This window comes from Equus przewalskii, chromosome 25 (assembly GCF_037783145.1).
Source record: "Equus przewalskii isolate Varuska chromosome 25, EquPr2, whole genome shotgun sequence".
In the NCBI taxonomy this organism is placed as follows: Eukaryota; Metazoa; Chordata; class Mammalia; order Perissodactyla; family Equidae; genus Equus; species Equus przewalskii.
The window spans coordinates 28,682,348-28,698,182 of record NC_091855.1 but is presented as its reverse complement, the minus strand read 5'-3'; the positions used below and the strand labels follow the sequence as shown (position 1 = coordinate 28,698,182).

General features: G+C 38.9%; 1 long non-coding RNA gene across 2 annotated transcripts in view; it reads left to right on the top strand.

The window, feature by feature from the left end:
• Positions 1 to 11,939, top strand: part of LOC139079258 (uncharacterized) — a 37,381-nt gene extending 25,442 nt beyond the window's left edge. For both annotated transcript variants that reach the window (XR_011532716.1, XR_011532717.1), the window contains one exon: positions 9,271 to 11,939. This is a non-coding gene — a long non-coding RNA (uncharacterized lncRNA). The remainder of the gene's footprint in view (positions 1 to 9,270) is intronic.
• Positions 11,940 to 15,835: the final 3,896 nt, after the last annotated feature.

Genomic DNA, 15,835 nt, shown 5'->3' with positions numbered 1-15,835 from the left:
GCTCCCATTCTGACATTAGAAGAAATAGCATAACCTTGACCATGGGACAGATTATGCTCCAGTTGATCCCAAAAGCTATTTAGTGTATTGATGATGTTGCATCTCAGTCAGGTGGGAAGGGGAGTAAAAATGCCTTTGATATCAGACAATTTCACCACAATTGTGCTCTTCCATAATCTCAAAGCCTGATATCACGAATTAAACTATTTGAGTATTTCATGTTGATTTCAAGGAAGTTTCAGTTCTTATACACACAGGGAATCATTGGGTTGGGTCAGGTTGAAACTATTGAGCTCTGATTTAAACTTATTGCTTGCAAACCTCAGTAGTCCTAGAGTTGTGGGTCTGCACAATGCAGTGAGTGGTCTGATGCACAGAAGTTATAGATAACTTTAATTCTTGAGGATATTTTGTATGTTTTATCTATAATAATGTTTCTTCTCCATCAGGTTTGTAACTTGATTAATCACCTGAACTCAAAGCTTTATGGTAAACATTTTATTTTAAATATATTTTCCGTTTTGATACTCACAACAGCCCTGTAAAGTAGGTATTATTACCCCATTCTATACTTGAGGACACTGAAGCTTAGAAAAGACCAGGATGTTGCCAAAGGGAACGTATTTTCAAAGAGGCAGGGCTAAGATTTTGATCCCGTATCTGTTCAATGTCAAAACTCTACCTGCTTTGCTTGAAGTCTGAGAACTACTTGGCAGCAAGCCTGCATTTATGGCCCAGGCCTTTTGATTCTAAAACTTTGGAATCTGAAGGAGGTGCGAGGCTTTCTGCCTCTCAGATCGTCCTGGTCTGTTGTGCTTTGGGGAAGCCAGGAGAGTCCTACGGCTCTTTGGAACCTGTGCATTTACTCAGCAAAAGCCTGGGCAGGAGTCCCAACATTCTAAAACTCTGAATCTTTCTTCCAGGAATTCCTGGAGTGAAACAGGGCTACAAAGGGCTCTTAAGATGACACTCAAATGATGTTAGGAGAAAAGAATGGCTCTATCTTAACATTTGAAGGGACTTAGGGGAAGCACAAATGGAGCAGAGCAGCCCTTACTCTCATTGCTTCCATATGACATTCTCTAATAGGAGCTTAACTCAGAGCAAGTCATCATCATCATCATTATCATCATCCTGGATTTTTGAATACCTGGCTGTGCAGTGTTTTATTTATTAATATTTGTAATGGTTAATTTTGTGTCAACTTGACTGGCCATGGGGTATCTAAATTAAGTACTATTTCTGGATCTATCTGTGAGGTGTTTCTGGACAAGATTAGCATTTGCATCGGTGGACTCAGTAGATTGCCCTCCAATGTGGTGGTGAGGCAGGAGCATCTTTCCATCTGTTGAAAGCCTGAATAGAACAAAAGTCAAAGGAAGGAAGAATTTAGTCCTTATTCTTGCCCCACTGATCTTCTCCAGCCCATGAACTGAAACAGACCATTGGCACTCCTGGTTCTCAGGCCTTTGGACTCAGATTGAATTACACCACTGGCTTTCCTGTGTCTCCAGCTTGCAAATAGCAGATCCTGGGACTTCTCAGTCTCCATAACTGTGTGAGCCAATTCCTCGTAATAAATCTCCAACATATATGTTCTTAGTTCTTTCCATGGAATTGCAAAAGCATTGCATCATTTCTTTGAAGTAAATGTAACTAACTATGAAGGTCAAGCATTAAATGACTTATTGCACGGAGTCATGGCTAATAGTCACCTCATTTTTGGTATGAGGACTCTGAGGACAAACTTGGTCTTTAGACTGTAATAAAATGTGATCTAAAGATGCCATTTATTTCTCACTACTCTGATTAATTGCTCACTTGGATAGCTGATTACTACATTGTCCGAAATATTAATCAGTAGCCAGTTAAACAATACCTCTGATTTGGTTCAAGAGTACTTGGCCAAGAATGAGGGAAAATGTGTCAAATACTCACTGGTGACAAAACCTCCATGATCACTGTTAGACTCTCATCAGAGTTTGTTTTGACTTTGTCCCAAAAATCAGATTTCTGGAACTTAATGAAATCAGGTTATTTAATTTAGCAAGTTCTGCATTATGTGCCAGTACAGTGTTGGCATTTTGTATCCTGCAAGACTAGGTCATGATTGAGGGCAGATTTTGTCAGAAAATTCAGAAAATATGGATGAGGTGAATATATAGCAATTTCTTTAGCTGCTTCGATGACAGCAAAATTCCCCTAGGTAGACCACGGCTTGCCCCATTTCAGTTAGAAATTGCCATGTATAAAAACAATCCAAAATGTAGTGGCATAAGACAACACTGATTATTTCTAACAAAACTTTGGGTTGACTGGGCACTTCTTCTGCTCTTCTCCCTTTGGGTTACTTATGTGTCTACGTTCAGCTAGTGAGTCTGATGTGGACTGGACTCAGCCAGAGCACCAGGAAGGCTGGACGCCTCTCTCATTGTGGTCTCAATATCTTTCTTCCCAAATGGTCACTAACCTTGCAGTAGCCTAGACCAGGCATCTAACGTAGTGACTAGGTGCCAAAAGAGAGTGTTCCAAGACAACCAGACCTCTAGATGTTCTGCTTGCATGACACAGTATAATGTCCCTTTGGCCAAGGTAAGTCACATGGCCCAGACAACAGTCAGTATGGGAGAAGATTGCATAGGGTGTGGAGAACAGAAAACCTGGTTCACTGTAAGCCAATATGGACCCGTCTAGCCAACTCCCGAGTTGTAGCTCTGGACTTTGAGCCAGTTAATCTTTCTGGCATCAATTTCTCCTTACGCAATATGGACTTCAACATAGTACCTATTTCATGACAATATGATAAAGATTAAATGAGTTAGTAGATGTAAAGTGTTTAGAATAGTGCCTGGCACATAGTAAGGGCGATATTAGGCTTTGTCATTGTCATCATCATCATGATCATTGTTATCGTTGTTACTGAATTTTTGTGTAATATTTTTACCCTGCTATGGTGTAGATCATGCATCAATTCATCTATAGTGTTCCAATTCCCAAGACATGACTCTATCTGACTGTGTAAAGAAGATGGCTCACAGGAATACAGAATTCCAGTACAAGGTGCTTTAGAGGGATTGGGAAGAGGTGCTTTAGGGAGAAGCAAAGGTACATTTTCTAGATTTCCTCTATTAAAGACATCATATCTGTCACAAACTAATGCGCCTTTATGTTATGTAACATTTTTAACATACAAGCATATAAATCAGTCCTAAAAGTGTCTAAACAAGCATACAGATTTTAAGTTCACTATCAATAAATTCACCCTTTTATTTAATATGTGAAATTTTTAATGGTTCATAGTTCAACATTTCACACATATTGGAATGAAGTCTCTCATTCTGAGTAAAGGTCTAGAACTAAGAAAACAGAGACGACAATGCCATCTGACTTCTAAGCAATTCAACTGAATCAGTACTATTGTAAAATCTTCCTATATATTCCAGAGAACAGGTTCTTATAATGCTATATAGGTCCTGGTCTACATAGAAGGAAATAATAAAAGTGAGTGAATATTTATTCAATGCTTGTCATGTGCGGGCTTTCTACTCAGCTTTGTACGTGGTCCTTCTTGAGAATTCTCTGCCTTGAGTGTGGTCTTCTTTGCAGCTGATTGTGGTAGATTATATTGGCACCCCATCCCTATCATGGGACGTGTATTTTCACCCCAGTCCATTCACATTGAGCTCAGCCTTGTGATGTGATTTGGCCAGTGGAATGTGACTGAACATAGCGGACACCAGATCCCTGCAGAAGGTTTATTATCATCATGTGGTTGGCCTGGCTCTCTCGCTCTTTCCCGCTGCCATCAGAATGGGAGGATACCAGATCGAGGCTGCTCTTTCAGCTTGAATCTCAGAAAGACTAGACCCCATAGCCTGGCACCAACCTGCAGCTTGGAACAGTATTGACTGTTTTGCACACTCAGGTAACATGAGCAAGAAATAAATAGCTGTAGTTGCAACCCCTGAGACTTAGAAGTTGCTCATTAGCATTGTTGCCTCAATTTAGGCTAAATGTTTAGCTCCCCTGAGTAGATTATTCAGAACAAAACCATGTAGCTGGGCTGCACCTCTTTGAACAATGGCACCGAGTTGCAGCAATTTTGTTTTTTCTCTTCCATAACTAGAGAGGAGAGAATCTACCCGTAGTCTAGCACAGCCTGTCTGCTATAAAAGCAGGTCTAGAATAAAGAATTCTTACAATTCAGTACTAAGAAGACAACCCAATTAAAAAATATGTGGGCAAAAAATTGAACAGGAATGTCACAAAAGAAGATATACAAATGACTAATCATCATGGGAAAAATGCTCAATGTCATTAGTAATCAAGGAAATATTGTTTAAAAGTACAAAGAGATGCAACTAGAAAACTATTTGGATGGCTAAAAAAAGAAAAAAAAACCTTACAATTCCCCAAAATTGGCAAAGATGTGAAATGACTGGAAGTTTATACACTGCTGGTGGGATTACAAATTGGGAATCTGTTTGACAGTTTCTTATAAAGTGAAACATAGAGTTATGATGTAACTCAACAATTTTTCTCCCACATATATATTCACTTAACAGAATTGAAACTATATGTCTATAAAAAACATGTACAGATATATTCATATCAGCTTTGTTCATAATAGTGACAAGCTGCACACAACCCAAATGCCCATCTACAGGGGAATTTATAAATAAATTGTGTTACATTCATGCAGTGGAATACTACTCAGCAGTACAGAAGAACGAAGTACAGAAAGATACAACAACACAGTAGTATCTCAAAAACACTGTACTGAACAAAAAAACAGACAAAAAAGACTATTTACTGTATGATTCCATCTATACAAAATTCTAGAACGGGCAAAACTAATCCTTAGTGACAGAAAACAGATCAGTCATTTTCTGGGGCTGCAGCTGGGTCGTCTGATTGCAAGGAGGCACAGGAAATCTCTCTGGGTTGAGGGAACTAGTCTTGATTATAATGGCAGTTACACAGGTGCATATATTTGTCCATGGGTGCATTTAATTGTATATAAATTATACTATGAAAAAGTATCTAAACATAAAATAAAACAATCTTGTCTGCCTATTTGAATCCTGGAATATCGCAAATTGTAATAGCAGTCACTAACTCCTAAATGTTTGCTGTATGCCATTAACTGGGATGACTCTCTCCCATGACTGAATTGGATGTACCCTCCAACCTCTTTGAGTAAGTGAACATATCAGATTCTACCTTCTTCTTCACTTTCCAGTTCTGCCTTGCCCTTTTGACATTAACTAAGCCTTACCTAGATATCTCCTGTAATAAAATTGTATTATAGTAATTGGTGAAGGTTAAGGAGGACTCGTGTAGATCCTTACCAGCCAAGGCAACTCTGGCACTCAATGCAATAACCAACATGGCGGTCCTTCTGCTGTCTAGTACTGCTTACTACAGGGCAGGATGCTAAATGTCCTCATATACATTCAATTACCAGTCTCTTCCTATTCATTTTTCCAAAGCCTGAGAAGTTCAAATCAGGTGTGATGTCAAGTAAAAGTTCTTGTTTTTTCAATCAGTCATCCAATCTGATTTATATTCAACTCATTATTTATAAATAATTTTTAAGTGTTTCTATATTTTTTACTTTCATAGAACTGCTTTGTGCCAAGCAACAAATCAATGAATTCTCATATATTATTTGTTTTCTAGTTATAATTACAGCACTAGAAAATAAAAGCAATGAAGTTAAAAAGAGAATTCTAAGTGAATCTCAAATTTAAACTTAAAAAGAAACCACTAAATAAAATAAATCCTGAATTCTTATTGAAATCTATAGAAATCATATTTTTCATAAGGCCTGCAATGTAAAATCCCAGATGATGATGTTTATACACACTTACATTAGATATTTATGGAGAGAACCAAGAGAACAGAGGCCTTATTTTCATGTGGAACAACACTATTCTTATTTTTTGACATAAAAATACCTAGTAGAGGGGCCAGGCCAGTGGCATAGTGGTTAAGTATGCATGCTCCACTTCGGCAGCCTGGAATTCATGGGTGCAGATCCCGGATGCAGACCTATATACTGCTCATCAGTCCATATTGTGGTAGCATCTCACACAGAAAATAGAGGAAGATTGGCAACAGATGTCAGCTCAGGGCCAATCTTCCTCACCAAAAAAGTAAATAAACAGAAGCTGCTAGTAATAAAAACATTTTCAACCACAAAGAAGTAGTTTTGCTATTTTGTCCATCCCTGTACTGAAAACTATTGATTTCTCACTCTTAATTGGAGGAAAATCTATTGTTTTGGAGGAAAGGAAGTAATCAGTGTGGACTAGTAGAAAAAGAATGTGCAAGTCAATGAAAAAAAAGCAATGGCTACAGATTACCAAGACCTTAGGGAGAGACAAATTCATACATGGGGTCTATGCGAAGATATTGTTTAATTACAAACATGGAGGGAAGCAAAAATCCAGTTGGCATTGGAAAAAATGGAAGAGCGGACTTTACTTATTGCACTCTCAGTAGTCATAGCAATAAAGGACGCTTCTCATGGTAAACAGAATTCAAATAATGTAAGCAGTCATTAGAGGTGAAGCCAGGAGCTACTTGCGGTTTGGGTAGCTCCAACTGACGGAAGCAGGGGAGTTAAGGAGAAGTTTGGTGGGGGTTTATGCTATACTCAAAGGAGAAGAAGCAATGAAGGGAAATAATATCCGTATAAATAGGGTTAATTTGAGCATGTGTACTAAGGAGAGTTTATGGTTACTGTTGACTTGTTGTTTTTCTTGCTGAATTGGTCAAATTAGTGAAAATAAATTATGCAGCTGGGTATTTACTGTAGTATATTGAAATGGCCCCAAAAGGCACATCCATCCAGAACCAAGAATGTGACTTCATTTGAAATAATTGTCTTTGCAGATGAAATTAAGGTTAGGATCCTGAGATAGATCATGTTGGAATAGGGTTTGTCCTCAATTCAGTGACAAGAATACTTGTGAGAGACAGAAATGGGAAGATACACAAAGAGACACAGAGGGGAAGGCCATGTGATAATGGCGACGTACACTGGGGTGGTACAGCTACAAGCCAAGAAACATCAGGGATTGGTGGCTTTAACTGGAACCCAGGAGAGAGGCATGGAAAAGATTCTCCTTTGGAGTCTCCAGAAGGAACCAACCCTGTGGACACCTCTGATTTCAGATTTCTGGCCTCCAAACTGTGACAGAATAGATTTCCATTGTTTGAAGACACTGAGTTTGCGCGAATTTGCCACTGCGGTCCTAGGAAACTTGTCCATTCCTTCTGTCCTTCCTCTCCCGCTGCACCAACCCCTCTGGGGTTTTTGTGGGAACTACCTCAGATTCTTGTAAATATACGTAAAGCGTTTGATCAGAGCCTAAAGATAAGAAGCTCTTGAGAAACCATAGTCAATGTTTTGTGGTAGTAGAGGAGGAGGTGGCAGTATTGCTATTACTGTGATTGCTAATTACTAATCTGTCAATGTATTCTAAATAGCAACATCAGTTTGCAAAAGAAGTTCTAATGAAATCACGGAGCTCAAGGAGCCCTTTTGAGCTCTAAACTGTAATTACAATGTTTACCAGCACATACTCCCATCTTTCAGACCTTTTCAATTAATAGTCAGTGACGTAGTGATTCCAGGGGCCATGCTGAAGACATCAGTCAAAGCCTTTAGCAGCATAGACCCATCTGGCGAAACCACTTGGATTGGTTATGGCTGCTGTGACTTCCATTTCTCTGAAAATGTTCAGTGCTTCCAAATAATCTCTAACTCAGTGAATAAATTCTACTTCTAAAATAATAAAATAGGTTTTTAGTTGTGATGAAACACAGAATACACCTGTTAATGAAAACTCTAACCTACACTATATGCAAATTAACGAGAGCAAGGAGGGAAAAAAACATGTTTTCTCCCCCACTGCCTCTAAGGAGATGTAGAGAAAAAGTTATTCTGAATTATTTTGAATGGTTATGTCTATTATAGAAGAAATAAATGGGAATAGAGAGGAAGAGCATATGATTGATGAAGTAATGAATTTATAAATAGAGCAAAATCATCACCTCTAACCACCAATAAATGCAGAAAATTTTATAGATAATTGATAATCTATTTTATAAAGCTTTTTCTTGCAAACACAATGCAGCTAATATGATGTCAACTCTCTAGTTTGATATGTAGCATATTATAATTTTAAAAGCAATGCATTATAAAAAATTCATTTGCTATAATAATCAAATAAATTTTCAAAGGAAAACAAATATGCATTAAACATATTTCCACAGGGCCCTGTTCTTCTAATGGAAATGCTAAATATAATAACAAGAAAGGTTTGCTAATTAAAAGTCATTTTTAAGCTTTCAATTTCATTGTTTTCCATATTTAATTCAGTAGGAAGGGGAAAGCAGTCAAACAATATTTTTAAAAAGAGGAACTTAAAAAAGATGTATTTAAAAGATGCTACCACTGATTTGATGTTCAATTATTTATTTCTATTTTTGTTTTCAAAGAGAAATTGGATTACATAAGCATAAATGCATACAATTTAACATTACACTTTAAGGTACCAGTTTATTTGTTTTTTCTGTTTAATTAGAGCAGGTGTAGCTCACATTACAAAATGGTGATGAAACTTTCTGCCGAGTCAGTACAGGGTTGAGAAGTGACCCTAGGCTTCATATTAGCATTTTAAAAGATCTTTAAATTTCAGTGGCTCATAGTACATCTGCTTTTTTTTTTTTTTAATTATAGCTTTGAACTCAGTTTCTTGTATGAGTCTAAGAACACGGAATTGCTGATCAGTTGGACGAGTTCCTATACTGATTTTGTTTCTAGCTTGCTTTAAGTCTTTCCTTGCAAATATCACAGAAAAATCAGGGCTCAGATAAATTATTTATAAATTGGAGGTAATGCCTACTGTATCCATTTCACAGACTTTTTAAAAGAGAAACGGGGGGAAAAAATAGGTGACAGTACTTTGTAAGCTGATATGTGACATACAAACATGAGGTAAGAATAATACTGGTCTTTTGAGAATGAATAAATGCATTTATCAGTCAAGGTTCAATCAGCAAAATAGAAACCATCCCAAGTTTTTGAGAGAATGATTTAAAACAAAGTATTACAGGGCTGAAGCTTATTGAAGCCTAGGGGAGCAAAAGTCAGGAAGGCTGCCAGTAGCCTTCAGGAAACTAGTGGGTCCTGGAATCAGAAGAAGCTCCTGGCTCTGATCTCAGACGCCAGCAGCAGCGGAATGCGTTGTCTTACAGGAGAACTCCCGGAAACGCCTGGCCAACCTCGGCTCTGCTCCGCTCCAAGCTCATCTGGCGGCCAGCTTCTGCCTTGGGAGCAAATACGGCTTCTGCTTCTCATAGACCAGATCACCGGAAGTGACTCTCATTGGCTGAATCTAACCTGGAGACGCTGCTATGGGCTCTGGGAAATGTAGTTCCCCTCCTCCCTGCCTTCCCGACTAAGGGGAAAAAGGATAGAGGGAAATGATGCTCCATCAACAAAGGACAATACCGCATAAAAATAATAAACTGCATGATAAGTTAATAATGGTTTGGGTTTTTTTAGCACCCTTTAGCAGATAAAGAAGGATTCATGGGAGTTTTAGTCTTCAGAATTACCCTGTTCGTACAGATAAAGGACTTTGTTAATTTTGCTTCAGACTGAGTCTGTCTTCTGAGTGTGTGTCTAATACATTATGTTGTTATCCCTTGTATTCAGATGTGAATGACCTCACAGATAAATATCACTGAATTTTAGCAGAATGTTGCTCCAAACCAGGAATGGAGACCGAAGAACTTGCTAAAACAGCTTGAGTGTCTTTGCAAACTTCTAGGAAATCAGACATGTTCTTGGGTATAAATTCATGATCCTCAGCAAGTCACAATTTGAAATCTGGGCCCATAGCTTCTGATCACTGCCAGTCGTAAAGGCATTTGTGTGCTTACAAGGACTTCTGGTTCACTGGATGGGCTAATACGGGCTGTAAACTTAGAATGCCTCAGGAGGTAAAGGATGATATTAAGAGCACAGATTCTAGAGCCAGACCACCTAAATTTAAAGCCTAATTTAGAAAACATACTGTGTGGCATCAAAAAAGTTTCTTAACATTTCTGTGCCTCAAATTCCCCATCCATTAAATAGAATGAAAACATTACCTAATTCATAAGATTTTTGTGGGAATTAAGCAATTTAACACATGCTAAGTACTCAGAATCTGGTTTTAGCTATTTGTACAGTATGCTATCTTTTCGTACTTACTATGCTTAAGAGAACACTCTAGGGGTTATAGTTACTATTTGTTATACTTGTTATCATCATAATATGTCATGAGAAAATGCAATCCAGGTTGAATTTGTCTTGTGCCTACCCTGTACCAGGCACCAGGCTAAGACATCACACATTTACTTTATGCCTCCCTCCCCTCCACCCCCTATTTGTCTCCTGACCTGCTTTCACAAGAGTATGGTGGGTCAGGAACACATACTCTGGAGCCAAACTGCCATGTTTAGATCTCAGCCCTAGCGATCACTAGCTGTGGGACTCTGTACAAGTTGCTTGACCTCTCTGTGCCTCCATTTCTTCACTTGTAAAATGGAGATACTGTTAGCACCCCCTCTCTGTATTGAAGGTTAAATACAGAACACTTAAAAGAAGACTTGAACTAGTACTCAGAGAGTGTTAGCTGCTACTATTGTCTTTGTCTTCAAAGTGATCCATAGCTCGCAGACCTATTGACACATTTACAACTCCCAGCAATTAAAAGCAGTTGGCTCAGATTTTACGCAGTTCCCTGATTGGCCAATATGTGTTTGTATCTGAGAACATACCTACTTTCCTGGAATTTTGCAAATACTCATTCTGTAAAGTTTGGAAAACACACAAAAAAATAACAATCACACACACACATATTTATACTTTCTAATAGTCTGCCTATGTTAGCAAAAACTTCCAACACTCATTTTTAGTGTTTACATTTTTGATGCCACTTCTTCCAAATACTTTTGAGAATCTGAAGTTGTTTTTTTTATTTGCTTCCCTTCTCTGAAACCTCTGTCAACACGAGTCTACTTCCCGCACCTTTAAATGTACACCAAAAAGCATACAAGATGCGATACGTGGAATGCTTTAGATATCCCCTTGTATTGTATGGGATGCTATTTCTAGTCCCGAAGCAATATTTAAATGAGCCCTGAGAGTTCTATGAATAAATTCCTGAATTCCTTTCTTTATGGACAACTGTAACCAAACACCTTGCTGGGGCCCTACACTCTATTTTCTCAGCTTTAGTTGTTTAATTAAGCGTTAAGTTGTTTATAGTCAGAAAGCCGCAACACGAGAAGTTTCTTTCTCAATCTGTCTCTTGAAAAGAATTGCTGGATCCAACCCAATAGTAATAATAAAAAATCCACTAGTTCTACTAATTAACGTTGCTTTTGTAAGGAAGATTCTGTCTTGGAGTGATGCCTCGAACATGAATGAAGTAAATTTTTTTTTCACCACATATATTGAGTACTGATTCTGTCAAGTTCTTACAAAATCATAATTTGATTCATAGACTTTCTGGTTAAAGAAAGAAATGGAAGGAAAAATGCAACATATCATCTCTTCATTTTTTGGTCGTTGATAAACATTTTTCTTTTTTTGCAGATAATTGACTAATGTCATTGGGTACTCATATGATGTTTAATAAGCTTCTGAATCACTTGAATCACTATATTCACTGTATATATATTTACTGACTCATATACTGGACAACAAAAACTTCCAGAATTTATATAACTTCTCTAACGGTCATAGAAATATAATTTATCAAAAAAAATTCACCGTGAATATGACAATATTAAATATATGGTACATCAATTAAATAAATCAATTGTTACCCCAGAATATTACGAAACTTTCATATATCAATGTTCAATAAATGTTCCTGATCAACTCCCTCAATTTTTAAACCAGTAAAATCAACCTCTTTTGCTATAACATAAATTTACTAACACTCTTAATAGAAGATTCTTGGGAATTCCAGCTCATGAGAAATAGACTCCAATAGCGTGTTGTGAGAATTTTTTAGAAGAACTTACTCTGTTCACTTCACATTGATCCCCTCCCTTTCCTGGTGAAGACACTGGGATTTCCGCATGCTCTTCTCTCCCTGTGGAATCTTCCTCTCCTTCTCTCCCCCTGCTTTGCCTGGTCATATTTATATAGACAGACTCATGTGTTTTCACATGTACACCCTACACCTTTACTTCCTAACATTTATTTAAATCATGCATTTATTTGTTTATTGTGAATCTCTATGTCTGGACATTAGCAATATGAGGACCTGACAACAAAGACGGTATCTGTCATCAGCTCCTGGAACCAGCTTAGTTCCTATCATTCATCGGGTTAGGGAACATTTATGTCAGAGGGTCCCTGGCTAGGCATGGATATAACAAGTGAATAAAACAGACACAATCCTAATTTTCATAAAGTTTAGTCTTAGAGTCTAGCGCTGATAATAAATCAAACATACATATGTGATATAGATATAGATACAGATTTTAGTCAGCTCAAGCTGCCATAACAAAATACAGTGCACTGGGTGGCTTATCCACAGGAATTTACTTCTCATGGTTGTGGAGACTGGGGAGTCCAAGGTCAAGGTGCCAGCTGGTTTGATTTTCTAGTGAGGGCTGTCTTCCTGGCTTGCTGGTGGCCACTTTCTCACTGAGTCCCCACGTTGCAGGGAGAGAGGGGAAGCAAGTTCTCCGATGTCTCTTCTTATATGGGGACTAAGCCCATCACGGGGGCCTCACACTCAAGACCTCATCTAACTCTAATTTCCCCCCAAAGGCTCAGCCTCCAAATACCATCCCATTGGGAGTTAGGGCTTTAACACAGGAATTTTGAGGGGACGCAGTTCAGACCGTAGCAGATACAGATGGACATTTAGATTGAGTGGTAAAAAGGCTTCTTTGTGGATTATTGTAAATTATAAGCAACTTTAAGGAACAAAATAACATGGTATAACTTGATGCAGTTTATATTTTTGAAAGACTGCCTTGGTGAGGAATTAATCAGGGGCATAAATCTGGAAATGGGAAGCCAGTTAGGAAGTACTAACAGCCGTTCCAGTGGCCACAGTTGGGAGCTGGAACTCAGATTGTGACTGTGGTGACAGAGAACAATAGGTGGATTTAGTGGGTTGTCAAAGACCGAAGTAATGGGCCTGGTGATGGTTTAGATGTGAAGGAGATAGCCAAGAGGAATCAAAGTTGAACCTCAACTTTCTGGACCTAGTACTTTGAAAGAGAGAAGTGGTATCATCAAGGCGAGGAAATCACGAGAAGAGGTTTTAGGAGACATGCTCACAAATTCAGTTCTGACATGTAGAATTCATGGTGCCAACAAGAGATACAGAAGAATGAAGGAAGCAGTTGGTGGTATAAGGATTGACCATAAAGGACAGGTCAGCACTGGAGATACAAATTTGGGACTATTAAATATAGATATCATTTAAGGCAGCCAGCCCTGGTGGTCTAGGGGTTAAGATTTGGCGTTCTCATCACCATGGCCTGCAGTTCATTTCCCAGTCAGGGACCACACCACCCTTCTGTCGGTTGACATACTATGGTGGCTCCATGTTGCTGTGATGCTTAAAGCTATGCCGCTGGTATTTCAAATACCAGCAGGGTTACCCACCATGTACAGATTTCAGCAGAGCTTCCATACTAAGACAGACTAGGAAGAAGGACCTGATCCCTCACTTCCAAAAAAATTGGCCATGAAAACCTTATGAACAGCAATATGCATTGTCTCATATAGCACCGGAATGTGAGAGGATGGCACAAAAAGACCAGGCAGGGTTCTATTCTTCTGTCACAGAGTTGTTAGGAGATGGAATTGACTCCACAGCATGGACAACAAATTATTTAAGGCCTAGGGTATAGATACATCATTTTAGGGAGACACATAGGAAAAGGAAGGGAGGCCTGAGACATGAAGAACTCTCAAGGCTAAAGGTAAGGAGGAAGAAGAATGGAGCAGAGGCAAGTGAAAGTGCCATAAAGTCTCAGGCGGAAGTAATAGAAAGAGCTGTCACAGATGTTAAGTGACGAGGTTGTTTAAGAAGAAAGGAGCGGCCAGTTTGAATGTGTATAAAAGGTTAAGAGTGATGAGGACCAGAAAACATGCATTTAGCAACATGAGGTCATTGGTGGCCTTGACAAGAGCAGTTTCAGGGCAATGATAGGGACAGACTCCAGCCTGGAGTGAGTTGGGAGTAAAGGGAGGTGAGGAAATACATATAGAGCCTGACACTAATTTCAGAAGTTTGGATCTAAAAGGAAGTAGGAAAACAAAACAATTCTTGGAGAGGTAAGTGTGTTCAAAGATGTGATATTTCACAGTAAGAGATTCTAGATAAAGTTTGTGTTTTGAACACAATGATCCAGGAGAGAGGAAAAGATCAATGATACAGGATATAAAAGGGATTTTGTCAGAATCAACTTCTTGAGAATGTTATTCAGGACACACATGAACAGATTCTACCGGCCTAGGGAGAAAAGACACTTCCTCTATTTTCACAAAAGTGAAAAAAAATGGCTGTCAATGTTGTTAAGTTTGTTGATTTTATACTGGGATGTTAATAGAATGCCCATTTAATACTGTCTGTTTCCTCAAGACAGACCCACCAGCTGAAGGTGAAGTAGTGGGGGAGGGATGGAGAATGTGAGAAACAGTGAGAAGGTGTGAATAATCATTGGGGAAAGAGTCGAGTTGGAATGACAGGCTGAGACAAGTGTTCAAATGAAGTTAGTGTCACCAATCACCTAGGATTTGTTTTCAATAGCATTCAGTTGAGTTCGGGCTGAGAGAAAACACACAGATCCGTTCTTCCAGGGGTGAAGGTAGGTGTGAGGGCTTTGGAGGTGTCTATCTACCCTAGGAAATAGTAAAGTTAAAATATTTGCAGATTATTATAAAAATGGATTGCAGATCCTGAGCTGGATTGGAGAGGAATAAGGTAGGAGGGAAAAACTGGATGGAGTGAACTTGGTGAGTCAACAGATCGAAGGTCTTGACACTTCTTCTCATGCATAATTAATTATTAACTGTCTTGAAGTCTCAGATCAAATATTTCCTTTTCTGGTTTAATGAAATATTTAATGAAATAACTGTAGGTGCCCTGTGTTGGACACAAAGATGTGTTGCCCAGATCCTTCAAGGAAGGACTTGCTGCTCAGCTGTAAAGAATGTGGTCATCATGTGGTTTTCAACTGTCATGAACTTCAGGGTCTGCTCAGGTGCAGAACTGCTTTGTTCAAGGTCATATTCTTTCCAGGGCTGCCTGTGTCCAGAGACAGAGTGGAAATACAGAAGTCTGACCATTTTAAATCAGTGTGGGACCCCCTGATGGATACTCACCCAGAGCTCCCTGCCATGTTGGCTTTTCAAGTTTGCGTGGTGCTTCAACTTTTTGTGTCCATTACTGTTTCCTCTCAGTTATGGTCTGAATTCGTCCTCCCTCAGCCAAATTCATATGTTGAAGCCTTAATCCCCAGTGTGACTGTATTTGGAGATAGGGCCATTAGGGTGTTAATTACGGTTGAATGGTTGAATAGGGTCATGAAGGTGAAGACCTAATCCAATAGGAATGGTGTCGTTGTAAGAGGAGAAAGAGAACTCACTCTCTCCAACACACACCGAAGAAAGGCCATGTGAGGAACACCGGGAGAAGGAGGCAGTCTACAAGACAGGAAGTGAGGCTTCACCAGCAACCAACCCTGATGGCACCTTGGTCTTGGACTTCTAGTCTCCAGAATTATGAGAAAA